At 39.8% G+C, this 13,341-nt stretch overlaps 1 protein-coding gene and 1 long non-coding RNA gene across 5 annotated transcripts in view; both read left to right on the forward strand.

The window, feature by feature from the left end:
• LOC126378363 (cullin-1) overlaps positions 1-13,341 on the forward strand; it is a 51,150-nt gene that overhangs the window by 8,412 nt on the left and 29,397 nt on the right. The window lies entirely within an intron of this gene.
• Positions 1,720-11,626, forward strand: LOC126378588 (uncharacterized). 3 transcript variants are annotated; one of them, XR_007568112.1, is made up of 2 exons: positions 1,720-2,148; positions 10,819-11,626. It is a non-coding gene; the product is annotated as an uncharacterized LOC126378588 (long non-coding RNA). The 3 variants fall into 3 exon arrangements; XR_007568114.1 differs by lacking the exon at positions 10,819-11,626 and adding an exon at positions 2,220-3,027; XR_007568113.1 differs by lacking the exon at positions 1,720-2,148 and adding an exon at positions 10,187-10,747.

Below are 13,341 nucleotides of genomic sequence, written 5' to 3' on the forward strand. Positions count from 1 at the left end.
AACTAATACTTATGTAAGCGCGGTTGGTAATTTTCATTCATTTCGCAAATTCTATGCGTGTTCGTAACTTTTGTTTTGTTTGTTTGAGCCGTAGTAGTATAGTTGGAAGATCGCTTTACTCTGACTGTGAGGTTGCAGGTTCGAATACTAGCGACGACCTGAACAAATGATTTTTTATTTACATTTGGATCATAAATGATTATGAAATTATTAGTTTAAGGCGGACGAAACGTTCGTTATGTAAAAAATTAGGATTTGACTGAAAAAAGTTATTTTTAAATTTGATTTCACTCGGGTTGGAAGGTCAGACTATAATGGTTGATGTATTTTGTATCAAAATAATCGTTATAGTTAATTTTGTAAACATGGATAGTTTTTTTAAAACGAACTTTGCACTGGCCCCGATTCCTGCAGACACCTCCTAATTTTATTTTAAGTTATACCCGTGGAATCGGGGCCATTGTAAGACAATGCTTAGGTATCCACAAGAGTGGGTCGACCAATTATGATTACTTAACCGACTTGCATGTATATTTAAGTTATGAACTAATTAAATCGTGTACGTGGAACGGTGAGATCATTCGCTAGAACGTGCAAAAGACTGGATTCGATTCTCGACTGGTTAATTTAATTATAACATAAAATCACGCTTGTGTCGCTGAAGGGGTAGACAGAAGTTACATATTATATTATGCAGTCTCATCATTTTCAACGGACATGTTTGACAAAAATCGACTCTTCTATCGTGTGGGTTGTGAGGTGGATTACCAACCTCATCAACCCTGGTGTCAGGGTTACTATTGAGCCGCCAAAGGCCCCTGACATGGCTCATGTAACGACTACTTATTTACATCAGTAAGTAGTAACCAGGACCAACGGCTTAACGTGCCTTCCTAAGCACGGATCATCTTACTTTCGGACAATTTGGTGATCAGCCAGTAATGTCCTAACCAAACTAGGGACCACAAAGTAATTTTTGTGATATGTCCCCACCGGGATTCGAACCCGGGACCTCCGGATCGTGAGCCCAGTGCTCCACCACTGGACCACGGAGGCCGTTTAATCAGGTCGTTTGTTAAGTGTGATAGGAATGTTACACGCTCAGTTTGCTTGCAAGCATAATATGTGGGATAAGTTATTTCTTGCTTTTTATAGGTATTTTTAACCTTTTGTCATAATAATTGAGTACTTTTTTTTGGTCGGGGGTCTTTTAATAAAGATTAGTATAGATATTAAGCCAAACACGTGCCTATTTTCCGTCGGAAGGCTGTATTATTGTACCTAATAGTAGGTAGCTACAGTAGGTGCCTATGTGTACATTTAGGCCATTGTTAGTAAAGTAGGACGGCCACAATGGGCGTGTGGGTTTAACTTAATGATGCCATTTTGATTCTATTCTCATTTGCTTTAAGGTGATGCGTGTCAGTCAGCTAGGTAACACTGCGTCAGCAGATGGCGTTACTTCTGCATTTTTCGTATTTTTTTCCATTTATTCGTTTAGTGTTGAGTTCTGACCCAGTGAAACGTTAGGTGGCGAAATCTTACATACATTATCTTTAAGTTAAGCTACAATTTTGAAGTATTTACTGCAGATATCATATTAAAACATTGCATCAAAAGTTGGTGTCATTTCAATTTGTGTACAAACACGAAGCTGTCACACACGAACCTTGAACGAAGCAACGAAGCATTTCGGACCAACGAGCCTTGTAGCGACATCTTGTGGTTTCTGGAGATATAATGTTGTTTCACAGAACACAGATGGCGCTGCAGGGTTATCGATGGGCCCGAATATTTTTGATTATTTTATTTTCTTCAAAATTTGGTATATTTAATTATCTGCAACATTTATTGAAATTATATTATATTTTATTTAGGTTTCGGATCAAACAAGTCGATCGATTATTGTCGTTGATTCGGCGAATTTATGGTTTGGTAGATTTTTTCTAGTTTGGCAACTTTGTTCGTGGTTCTTGTGTCAGACTGACAGCTGGCTGAGCTGAGAGACAGGTTATGGAAAGTGGGGACGTCGCGAGAGCGCCGGAGACTCCACTGCCGTAACAATAATGTGGGCAAATTAAAAGCCACGATTTATCGGCGACATCAAGAGCCGATGTCTCCATTTATATAAATAACTTAACTGAGATGGTAAGTCCTCGCAATTCTTCGTGCATATTTTTGCACCAACTTTGTGATAACCTCGAGGTCCTTGTTTTCAGCAACATCACTGAAATCCCATCGCCTAAGGTCCAGTGGGTGGGTTTAGGTTTCATCCGAGCGATGCCCAACTATCCCGGATGAACCTGTAAGTTATTTTCTTTGTTTTACACTCGTGAGTTGCATTGCCACGCTGTCAGCTGAACCACATGCTAATCATTGCCATTCCTTGTTGCAGATGGGGTTTTTGTTTTTTTCTTTAAGTTTTAACGATTTAAAGTTTTTAACGTCGAACGTTTTGCAAGTTTTAATCTAAGAAGAAGTTTATGATTGGATCAGACTATTTCCACAAATTTTGTGAATGAAGATTGCTACTGTTTTCTTCTGCGTTTGCAAGTTATTTCAAGCTTCATTTCGGCGGAGCTTGCCTTGGTTGTTTGCACGTCGAAGCTTTCCTTTGTGCGGCGCGCATGTGGATGTGCCGCGCCTCTCCTTTTGTCAACACACCGGATAAGGCCCGGTGAAGGTCTGCAAGGTTGACCGGTGGACGTGCAGCCCGCCAGCTGCGTAACAGTTGGCCCGCTGCGCCGCCATCGTCCAGCACGCCTTGGCCTGAGCCGGCCTCAACTCATCACCTGTACGGTATTCCGGAACGCCTCAGGTAGGCCTGATAGTCGGAGGTCCTCGAGTAAGTGAGGTGCCTACAGGTGTACGGACAGTGTTTTTAAATATAGTGATATCCCATGGTTGTTACGGAGTGACAATTAACCTGACGGACCAAAGCGCGACCTGTCTCCCTCCATAGGGTTTTTGACCTACCTATGGTTAATGAAATTTGTAGATTTAAAAATATACATTGTACAAATTCAAGGGAGTTTTCTTTGTCTCATGCTCACCGGTCTATAACATCTAGCTGTGCCCTTCAGGTAAACACCACTTTATAAATTTCTGAAACATATCTGTATTTTTATAACACCATTTTCTATTTTACCTACCTTCCTATAAGGTAGTCAAAAATCTAGTGTTTCAGTGGCGCCCAACGTGGGGCGCCACTGAAACGGGAATCTTTTGCTACCTAAGGGAGAAGGTAGGTAATCAAATAGGAAATGGAGTTAAAATAAATACAGGTATGTTTCAGAAAATTTATTAAGTGGTGTTTTCTTCTGCGTTTGCAAGTTATTTCAAGCTTCATTTCGGCGGAGCTTGCCTTGGTTGTTTGCACGTCGAAGCTTTCCTTTGTGCGGCGCGCATGTGGATGTGCCGCGCCTCTCCTTTTGTCAACACACCGGATAAGGCCCGGTGAAGGTCTGCAAGGTTGACCGGTGGACGTGCAGCCCGCCAGCTGCGTAACAGTTGGCCCGCTGCGCCGCCATCGTCCAGCACGCCTTGGCCTGAGCCGGCCTCAACTCATCACCTGTACGGTATTCCGGAACGCCTCAGGTAGGCCTGATAGTCGGAGGTCCTCGAGGAAGTGAGGTGACTACTAGGAGGACGGAAAGATATTTTAAAACCTAGTGCTATCTTATGGTCATGTCACAGAGTGATACTTTACCTAACGGCCCACTTCTCATTAATTGAATTCTATTCTATTGGAATTACAAAGATTTTTGTTTCAGTGGCGCCCTTCTTGGTGAAATTGTCGCTCTGTACAACCATTTTAGAATATAAGTGGTGTTGGCATAAACTTTAAGAATAAATTTTGTGAAAACAGTGTATTTTTTAATTAAAAAGTGATGGGATTTTGTGTGAATTGTTTGTGTTTATGTTGCATCTTAAGTTAAGTTGTGTTTGTCTTAGTATAAGTAAAGTTATAGGCCTTCTATTGAGACCTAACTTAATCACTTATTTTGTTTTGTGTTTTATTATTTACAATAAGTTTAAACCCAATTTTATAACCTAAATGGTCTAGGGCTTATTGTCATTTTTAGTACTACATTTGTTTATACTTTTTTTTAACCTTGTTTATATAAATTACAGGTTAAAACCAATTTTGAACATTTTTTTTTTTTGATGCTTACTAGCAATTTTATTTTAGAGTATTGAGCTTTTTGGTAAAAAATAATTTAGTAATAATAAAAAAAACAAACAATTTCACATTTAAAAACAATTATAATTTATTACTTTCAAAACATCAGCTATAAAGATAGTTTTTTGATAACATTTACAACAGGACATTGAGCGGAAATTGATATATTGTAACTTTGATTCATCATCATAATAGACAGTTGTGCCGCTGCTTGGCAAACATTTTGTTTATTTGGTTTTTTGAAATGATTATAAATCTGTCTGTCAATAACAACTTTATTGAGTAACATTCAGTAGGTACCTAGTAAACTTACTTTACCATCTTTACATATTGATTGATAACATAAAATACAACTTGAAAATAAACATTTACTTCATAGTAAACATAACCTAAAACAAAATTTATATAAAACACTGATGTTTCTTTTATTGTTTTGAAAATTATTTACAGGGATAGACTGAGAATTGATGTTGTGTGATAATTACACTTATTTGGTTTATATTTAATGAAAAATTTTGTACATATATTAGATAATAAGTTTTGGAGGCAGACGGGTACATTTTGAAACATAAATTTACTTCAGTTTACTTCAAACCACTTTACAATCTTGAAATTATAACTCTGAAACACAACCATGGATATCCAAACTGTCTATTTACATTCACTGCTCCGTGATGAATTAATATATGAAGTAAGTATTCGTGCAGAAGCACCGGCTGATACTGTTCTCAATTTGAAGAAACAGCTTAGGGAGTTGATCACTGGTTTCTCTCCGGATGAAATAATGGACGATGAACGAAAACCACAGGCAGAATTCCCAATCATCACCGAAAAGCTGAAGGAGCTGCAGGCAAAACTTGATTTAGCAGTGAAGTCTAGGGAACGTCATCACCTTATGCGTGCTAGGGCTTTATATAATCATCTTCATCACCGTCTTGAGCGTGTAGTATGCACGGAGTCTGTCGATAGGGACATCCAATCGAAGCTGATTAAAAATCTTAAAGCTTGCAGTCACTCATTGGAAAAATTGTTGACAACAAAAAACGTCATCGACCCAGAAGAGGAAAACCGGGTAAAAGGGACAGATGGTTCAGCAATTAATCTCATGAAATGGAATATTAAGTTCGACGGCCGTATGAGTCCACATGCGTTCTTGCAATCGATAGGTGAACGCGCCTCAGCGTTCGGAGTTAGTGACAATGTACTTTTCAGGTCCGCCTTTTGTTTCTTTTCGGACCAAGGTCTTCTATGGTTTAGAGGTGTTAAGGAGCAGGTTTCGTCTTGGCAGGAATTGAGTGAGCTTTTAGTCCAAGAATTCGCACCCGTTGATTTTGACTATCGTTTGCTGGGGGAGATTAGAGCTCGCACCCAAGGACAGGATGAACCAACACACATCTATTTTGCAGTTATGAACTGTATGTTTTCACAATTGAAACGACCACTTTCGGAAAATGACAAATTTGAAATTTTAAAACACAATATTAGGCCCATTTTTAGTGAGCAGTTAGCATTGCACGACATAGCTACGATAGCTGAACTAAAAGATAAATGCCGTAAAATAGAATCTGCGCGACAAATGACACAGCTGTTTGTCGAACCACCTAAGCAGTCTATTTTAAGTAATGATTTCGTTTATAAAGGCAAAGCAAAACCTATAATGCCCGTCAGCGAATCCGCCGATGTTAGGGAAACGGAACAGGTCTCGGCAGTTCAGCCACCAAATCAGGCTCAAACTTTTAGGCAGCGACAACCGCCAAGTAATGAAAAGCCTAGTAGTTATCCTAATACAAAATCTGCGGCTAACAAATCAGTTTATTGTAAAAGATGTAAGGTGTCTACTCACTCAACCGCAAGGTGTAGGGACAAGACAGTCAAATGTTTTAAATGCGGTCATTTAGGGTTTACGGTGAGGTCGTGCCCTAAATGTAACAACCCAAAAAACTAGGTTGCTCGGACAATAACGCCGATCCTCCATCGAAGGTCGAAGATGGGGATTGGAAACAATGGTTACAGATAGTAACTAATTATTTTAAGCTTAACAACGTAGCTTCCGTTTTGTTCGAGCCCAATGATGATGACGTTCGACCATATTTGAAACTTAATGTCCTGGATTTGACAATTTACGGGTTACTGGACTCAGGTGCAGCAATTTCTATTTTAGGTAATGGAGCACATACATATTTTGAGTCATTAGGTTTCACAGTAAAGTCTAGTAAAGAAACTAATGTTACTGTTGCGGATGGTTCCCAGTGTACTTCTACAGGATTTTTAATGTTGCCCATTACATTTAATGGAGTTACCAAAATTTTGAAATTTTTTATAATACCCAGTATTAAATTAAATGTTATTTTAGGCGTAGACTTTTGGCGGGCATACAATTTAATGCCAGAAATTTTTGAAAGTGTTTCCTACATGAGAGGTCCACAAAAGTTTTTAGAAATGCCAGTCAACTCTATACAAGCTTATGACAGTCTTCCCAACGACCACAAGGAGTTAGCGGAGCTTATGATAACAAAATTTCATGACATTTCTTTTGAGCGCAAGGGTTTAGGTAGGACGCATCTTACTCAGCACGTCATCGACACTGGGGTTGCGCCACCGGTCAAGTGTAGACCTTATCCCATGTCACCGGAAAAGCAGAAGGAACTACATAAGGAGTTGGACAAGATGCTGGAGCTGAACGTTGTCGCCCCGAGCGAGAGTCCTTGGAACAATCCAGTCCTTATGGTTCCTAAAGCTGACGGTACATGGCGATTTTGTCTGGACTGCCGGAGGCTCAACTCTGTGACGAAAGGCGATGCTTATGCCATTCCCTACATACCCCGGATATTGGATAGCCTCAAGAATGCCAAGTACATCAGTTCTGTGGATTTTAAATCGAGCTTTTGGCAAATTCCACTCGACCCTAGCTCACAGGAGAAGACTAGTTTCACAGTGCCTGGTAGGGGGTTGTTTAAATTTAAAGTTATGCCATTCGGCCTATGCGGAGCTCCTGCTCGCCAACAACGGCTCATGGACATGTTGTTTGGACATCCTTTCTGCAGTGACGTAACTAAAGGCATGATATTCGTGTACATCGACGATATTATAGTAGTTGCAGAGGATCTAGAAACGCACATACTTCTGTTAAAAAGGCTTCACGAAAGGATACACAGCGCCAATTTAACTATCAACTTTGAGAAGAGCAAATTCTTCCGTAGCTCTTTAAAATATCTGGGTTATGTAGTGGATGAGTTTGGGCTTAGGACCGATCCCGATAAGGTTCGTGCAGTTCTGGAGTTCCCGGTACCCAAAAATCCGAAAGAACTAAAAACCTTTCTAGGTGTTTGTTCTTGGTACCGTAGATTTATCAGGAATTTCTCCACCATTGCGGCACCCTTACACGCTCTTACCAGCTCAAAAACTAAATTTATCTGGAACCAGGATACAGAAAACGCTTTTGTCACTTTAAAAAACAGTTTAGTTTCAGCTCCAATTTTAGCCTGCCCTGATTTTAGTAAACCATTTTCAGTTCACTGCGATGCATCGAATTTTGGCGTAGGAGGTGTGTTAGCGCAGAATATTGATGGCCATGACCGCCCTATCGCTTATATCAGCAGATCCCTTAATAAAAACGAACGTAACTATAGTGCTACCGAAAGGGAGGCGTTAGCAGTTGTGTACGCGGTTGAGAAATTTGAACCATATTTGGGTAGTAGACCATTCACCGTCGTAACCGATCACGCTTCGCTTAGGTGGTTCATGAATTTGGAGAATCCTACGGGACGCTTAGCTCGTTGGGGTTGTAGGTTATCCCAATTTAATTTTACAATCGAGCATAGGAAAGGGAAGGATAATGTCGTCCCTGATGCCCTCTCACGATTGCTGCATGTGGATGCCATCGATGCTCCAAATGCAGGAACCGGTGATGAGTGGTATGATAAGGTTTATTCTGGTTGTACGTCTTATCCTAAAAATTATCCCAATTATCGCGTCGAAAATGGTACTCTTCTACGATACAGCAAGGGTAAGTATGCCCTGACTCAGGAGTTTGATTGGAAGGTTGTTGTGCCAAAGTCAAACCGTCTGCAGGTCATGTCCGAAAACCACGAACCACCGACCTCGGCACACCTCGGGGTGTTTAAAACGCACCGTAGGTTGTGTTTGAGGTATTTCTGGCCAGGAATGTACCGCGACGTGCTTGATTTTGTCAACAAATGCCGTATTTGTTCTGCTTATAAGCACAGGACCAAACTCACTCCTGGGATCATGGGTCAGCCTAAGCAGTGCTATAGGCCGTTTCAAGCTGTATCCGTAGATTTAGTAGGACCTCTTCCACGATCACGTTCGGGTTACATGCACCTTTTAGTAGTAACATGCTGTTTTTCAAAGTACACCATGTTATTTCCACTTCGTCGAGCGACTAGTGCTGCAGTAGCTAAAAACTTTGAGAATTATGTGCTTCTAGCTCACGGGATTCCTGAAACCGTAATTACCGACAATGGGGTTCAATTCACGGGATCAGAATTCAGTGGCCTTCTCAAGAAGTACAATATTCCACGAGTTCACTACGGGCCTAGGTACACGCCACAGATTAACATGGTGGAAAGGTATAACAAAACAGTCATGACAGCTGTTTCGTCTTATGTAGCTGACGATCATAGGACATGGGATCTCCATTTATTTAAGGTGCAGTTTGCAATGAATAGTGCAGTGAACGAAACCACTGGTTTCAGTCCTTTCTTTTTAGTCCATGGCCGGGAACCAATTATTAACGGTTCCTTTTATAAAAACGACGATAGGGAATACGAGGTCTCTATGCCAAGGGACGAGTATGCGGGTGAATTTGGGGTCCTTCGGGATATTTTTCAAAAGGTTCGGGTTAATATCGAGAAGGCTCACGCGACGAACGCAAAGTACTACAACCTGCGACGCCGTAACGTCAATACTTTGCGCGAAGGGCAAGTAGTGTGGCGAAAAACGTACGTACAGAGTGACGCCGCTAATTTTAAAGCCTCGAAACTTGCCCCAAAATATGAGCAGTGCGTAATTAAAAAGGTTTTATCGCCCTTGGTGTACGATTTGGTTTCATTTGGTGGCAAGAACTTAGGTTCTTGGCATATAAAAGATTTAAAAATTTAATTTCCAAATTGCCCTGTGTTCCCCTAGTCATATTTTTTTTAAAAAACATTTTACCGGCTTGGATCTTTGTTTTTGGCTCAATTTAAATTTACATTTATAAAGAAAGTTAGTATTTTTCCTTTTCATGGTTAGCTTCATAACATTTTTTATTAATAAAAATAATGGTGTGGTTACTTGTGTCGTAAGTGGCCTAGTAACAGCCTATTTATGACAAACAATTTTTTTTTATGTAGTTAAAGACTATTAATTGAGTCTTTTGATTTAAAATAACTACATTTACCAATAGATGTTTTATGTTTATGTTTAATGTTTTTTTAGTGTGTTTATGTGTGCGCTGATAAGGCCCATACACACTAGCGTCTGCAACGCAGCGGTTTTATGAACGCTCAATTTAGCGTTTCATATTTTTTTTTGTTTAGGCGGTTATAGCCAAGTTTTAAGTATAGTTTTTTATGTTGCACGTGTCAACATTATTTTAGGCTTTATGGTAGCCATTATTTTAAATTAAATTAAGATTAGAAACCTCTTTAGGTTACTCATTGTTTTTTTCCTTTTCGACGGAGCGGGTAGTGACTCCTTAAATAAGCCTCTAGCAACTGTTGTTTTGTTTTTTTGTCTTTGTCTTTAGAATTGGGGTATCGAGTGACACTAAGATAGTCGTCAGCTCAACAGGGGTATGAATGTGGGTGACACCCAGTGAAATGGATACTGGGTGCTACTATATGAAAGAAGTGATAGGTGATCAATGAATGGTGATGAATAACAGGTCGGGGTAATTGTTGTGCTTAGGGTTGTGCTGTTTAGATGTTGGTGTTTGTGCTTCGTTACGTTTTTTTTTTTATGATTTGTTTTGTCGTCGTCTTTAAAGACAGTTTTTTTTTTAAATTTAGACTGGTTGTGCGCTCCAGGCTCTATGGCTGAGGGCAGCCGTGTTTCTCACCCAGTTCGAAACCTCTCGTGGGTAGGGGGGTATTGTAACGAAGCATTTCGGACCAACGAGCCTTGTAGCGACATCTTGTGGTTTCTGGAGATATAATGTTGTTTCACAGAACACAGATGGCGCTGCAGGGTTATCGATGGGCCCGAATATTTTTGATTATTTTATTTTCTTCAAAATTTGGTATATTTAATTATCTGCAACATTTATTGAAATTATATTATATTTTATTTAGGTTTCGGATCAAACAAGTCGATCGATTATTGTCGTTGATTCGGCGAATTTATGGTTTGGTAGATTTTTTCTAGTTTGGCAACTTTGTTCGTGGTTCTTGTGTCAGACTGACAGCTGGCTGAGCTGAGAGACAGGTTATGGAAAGTGGGGACGTCGCGAGAGCGCCGGAGACTCCACTGCCGTAACAATAATGTGGGCAAATTAAAAGCCACGATTTATCGGCGACATCAAGAGCCGATGTCTCCATTTATATAAATAACTTAACTGAGATGGTAAGTCCTCGCAATTCTTCGTGCATATTTTTGCACCAACTTTGTGATAACCTCGAGGTCCTTGTTTTCAGCAACATCACTGAAATCCCATCGCCTAAGGTCCAGTGGGTGGGTTTAGGTTTCATCCGAGCGATGCCCAACTATCCCGGATGAACCTGTAAGTTATTTTCTTTGTTTTACACTCGTGAGTTGCATTGCCACGCTGTCAGCTGAACCACATGCTAATCATTGCCATTCCTTGTTGCAGATGGGGTTTTTGTTTTTTTCTTTAAGTTTTAACGATTTAAAGTTTTTAACGTCGAACGTTTTGCAAGTTTTAATCTAAGAAGAAGTTTATGATTGGATCAGACTATTTCCACAAATTTTGTGAATGAAGATTGCTACTGTTTTCTTCTGCGTTTGCAAGTTATTTCAAGCTTCATTTCGGCGGAGCTTGCCTTGGTTGTTTGCACGTCGAAGCTTTCCTTTGTGCGGCGCGCATGTGGATGTGCCGCGCCTCTCCTTTTGTCAACACACCGGATAAGGCCCGGTGAAGGTCTGCAAGGTTGACCGGTGGACGTGCAGCCCGCCAGCTGCGTAACAGTTGGCCCGCTGCGCCGCCATCGTCCAGCACGCCTTGGCCTGAGCCGGCCTCAACTCATCACCTGTACGGTATTCCGGAACGCCTCAGGTAGGCCTGATAGTCGGAGGTCCTCGAGTAAGTGAGGTGCCTACAGGTGTACGGACAGTGTTTTTAAATATAGTGATATCCCATGGTTGTTACGGAGTGACAATTAACCTGACGGACCAAAGCGCGACCTGTCTCCCTCCATAGGGTTTTTGACCTACCTATGGTTAATGAAATTTGTAGATTTAAAAATATACATTGTACAAATTCAAGGGAGTTTTCTTTGTCTCATGCTCACCGGTCTATAACATCTAGCTGTGCCCTTCAGGTAAACACCACTTTATAAATTTCTGAAACATATCTGTATTTTTATAACACCATTTTCTATTTTACCTACCTTCCTATAAGGTAGTCAAAAATCTAGTGTTTCACACATGCGAACTAGGTTAGCTATTAAAAGAGATGCATAATTTGAAGTCTACTTCTAACTTCTAAATGGCGCATTTGGTAAAGCAGTCGCCGCCATTCTTAAGTTTCACGGTTCAAACCCCAAGTGCATGTTTTAATTGTTTTTACTTTTTGTATTTTTTTTTACAATTGAATTTGGCGAACCCGTTTATTTGTTACGGAATTTTCAAAAAGTATCACTTTTACCAGTAATATTATAATTATACAATAATGTACTTTGCACTAAAGTACCTTCCGTAATTTCCGTATTTTTATTATGTAAAATTCTAACAGGCATTAATCGCATCAGTGAACATGCGGCTAACTAAAAAACTACTGAACGGATTTTCATACGGTTTTCACCAATGAGTAGAGTGATTCATGGGCGTGCTTTAGGGTTTATAATTTATACAAGTATTTTTTTTTGTATAAAATGGTTCAAAAATGATGATGAATGTCAAACATAATTATCGTTACAAATATAGCCGACTTGGAGCTTTCGGCGAAAACGCTGCCTGAGCCCATTGAGATATAACAAAACAACGTATGGTTGAATTGTTCCATTTTTGTAGGTCTACCGGAAAGTCCACAATATGTCATAATAATTATATTGTGTATAAAGAATTGTGTATATGTATTGTATGATTTTACAAATAACGATCACAGTACAGTAATAATAAGGTAGATTTTTCCTAAATTGCGTCGGTCCAAACTTTGACGCATCGCGTTTGAAAGATGTAATAGCGCTTCAGGACGTCCCGCAAGCACGGCGCTGATGTCGCAGTATCCGCATATAATTATTATGACTTGTCATTTAGTTCCAATAAAATCCGCAGGACTTCATACGTATGTCAGTGACAGCTGGTGATAGCATGCGGGACACTTAGCAGCTAATCGAATTTTATGTTGTTTTCGCGCCCAGTCCAGACGACTTGCAGCGCATTTCTGGACTTATATTTACGCGTGGTGTTTATTGTTAGGTTAATTAGTTCAGGTTAGGACGTTTTTTTTTAACGAGGACGTTAAAAAATGACGAGGCTGGGACGTGTTGAAGTAGTATTTCCATATATACGCGGCCTGAAATGGGCTGTTTCGGGGACCTGAACTGGTTGCTGTCGAACTTATTACCACGTTTTCTTGATTAAAATTCATAAATAAGTCAAATAGAAAAAAGAAAAAAGATTTTCGTTAGTTTTAGATCTGTCATGATGTCTGTGATGTTTGTTTATTATACATAAGAATTTCAAAATTTATCTTATTTTTTTTTCCCAAAGGGCAAGGCAAAGGGAACTATGCCCATACAGCCATGTCTTGTGTTTTTTTTCTTGATGATGATTAATGAAATGATGAAACCTAAGCCCCCACACAGACTCTTACTCCAAACCCCAAACGAAGTAAGCGGCTTGTTGGCGCAAAGCGAAAATAGATAGGTACACTTTGTTTATTGAATATTCCGATTTAATAATACTATCGGGAATATTTTCCGACTAACTTAATGTGATCATTAACCACAAAACACCACTTCGTATTTATTATTTAG

Source organism: Pectinophora gossypiella, chromosome 26, assembly GCF_024362695.1.
Source record: "Pectinophora gossypiella chromosome 26, ilPecGoss1.1, whole genome shotgun sequence".
NCBI lineage: Eukaryota > Metazoa > Arthropoda > Insecta > Lepidoptera > Gelechiidae > Pectinophora > Pectinophora gossypiella.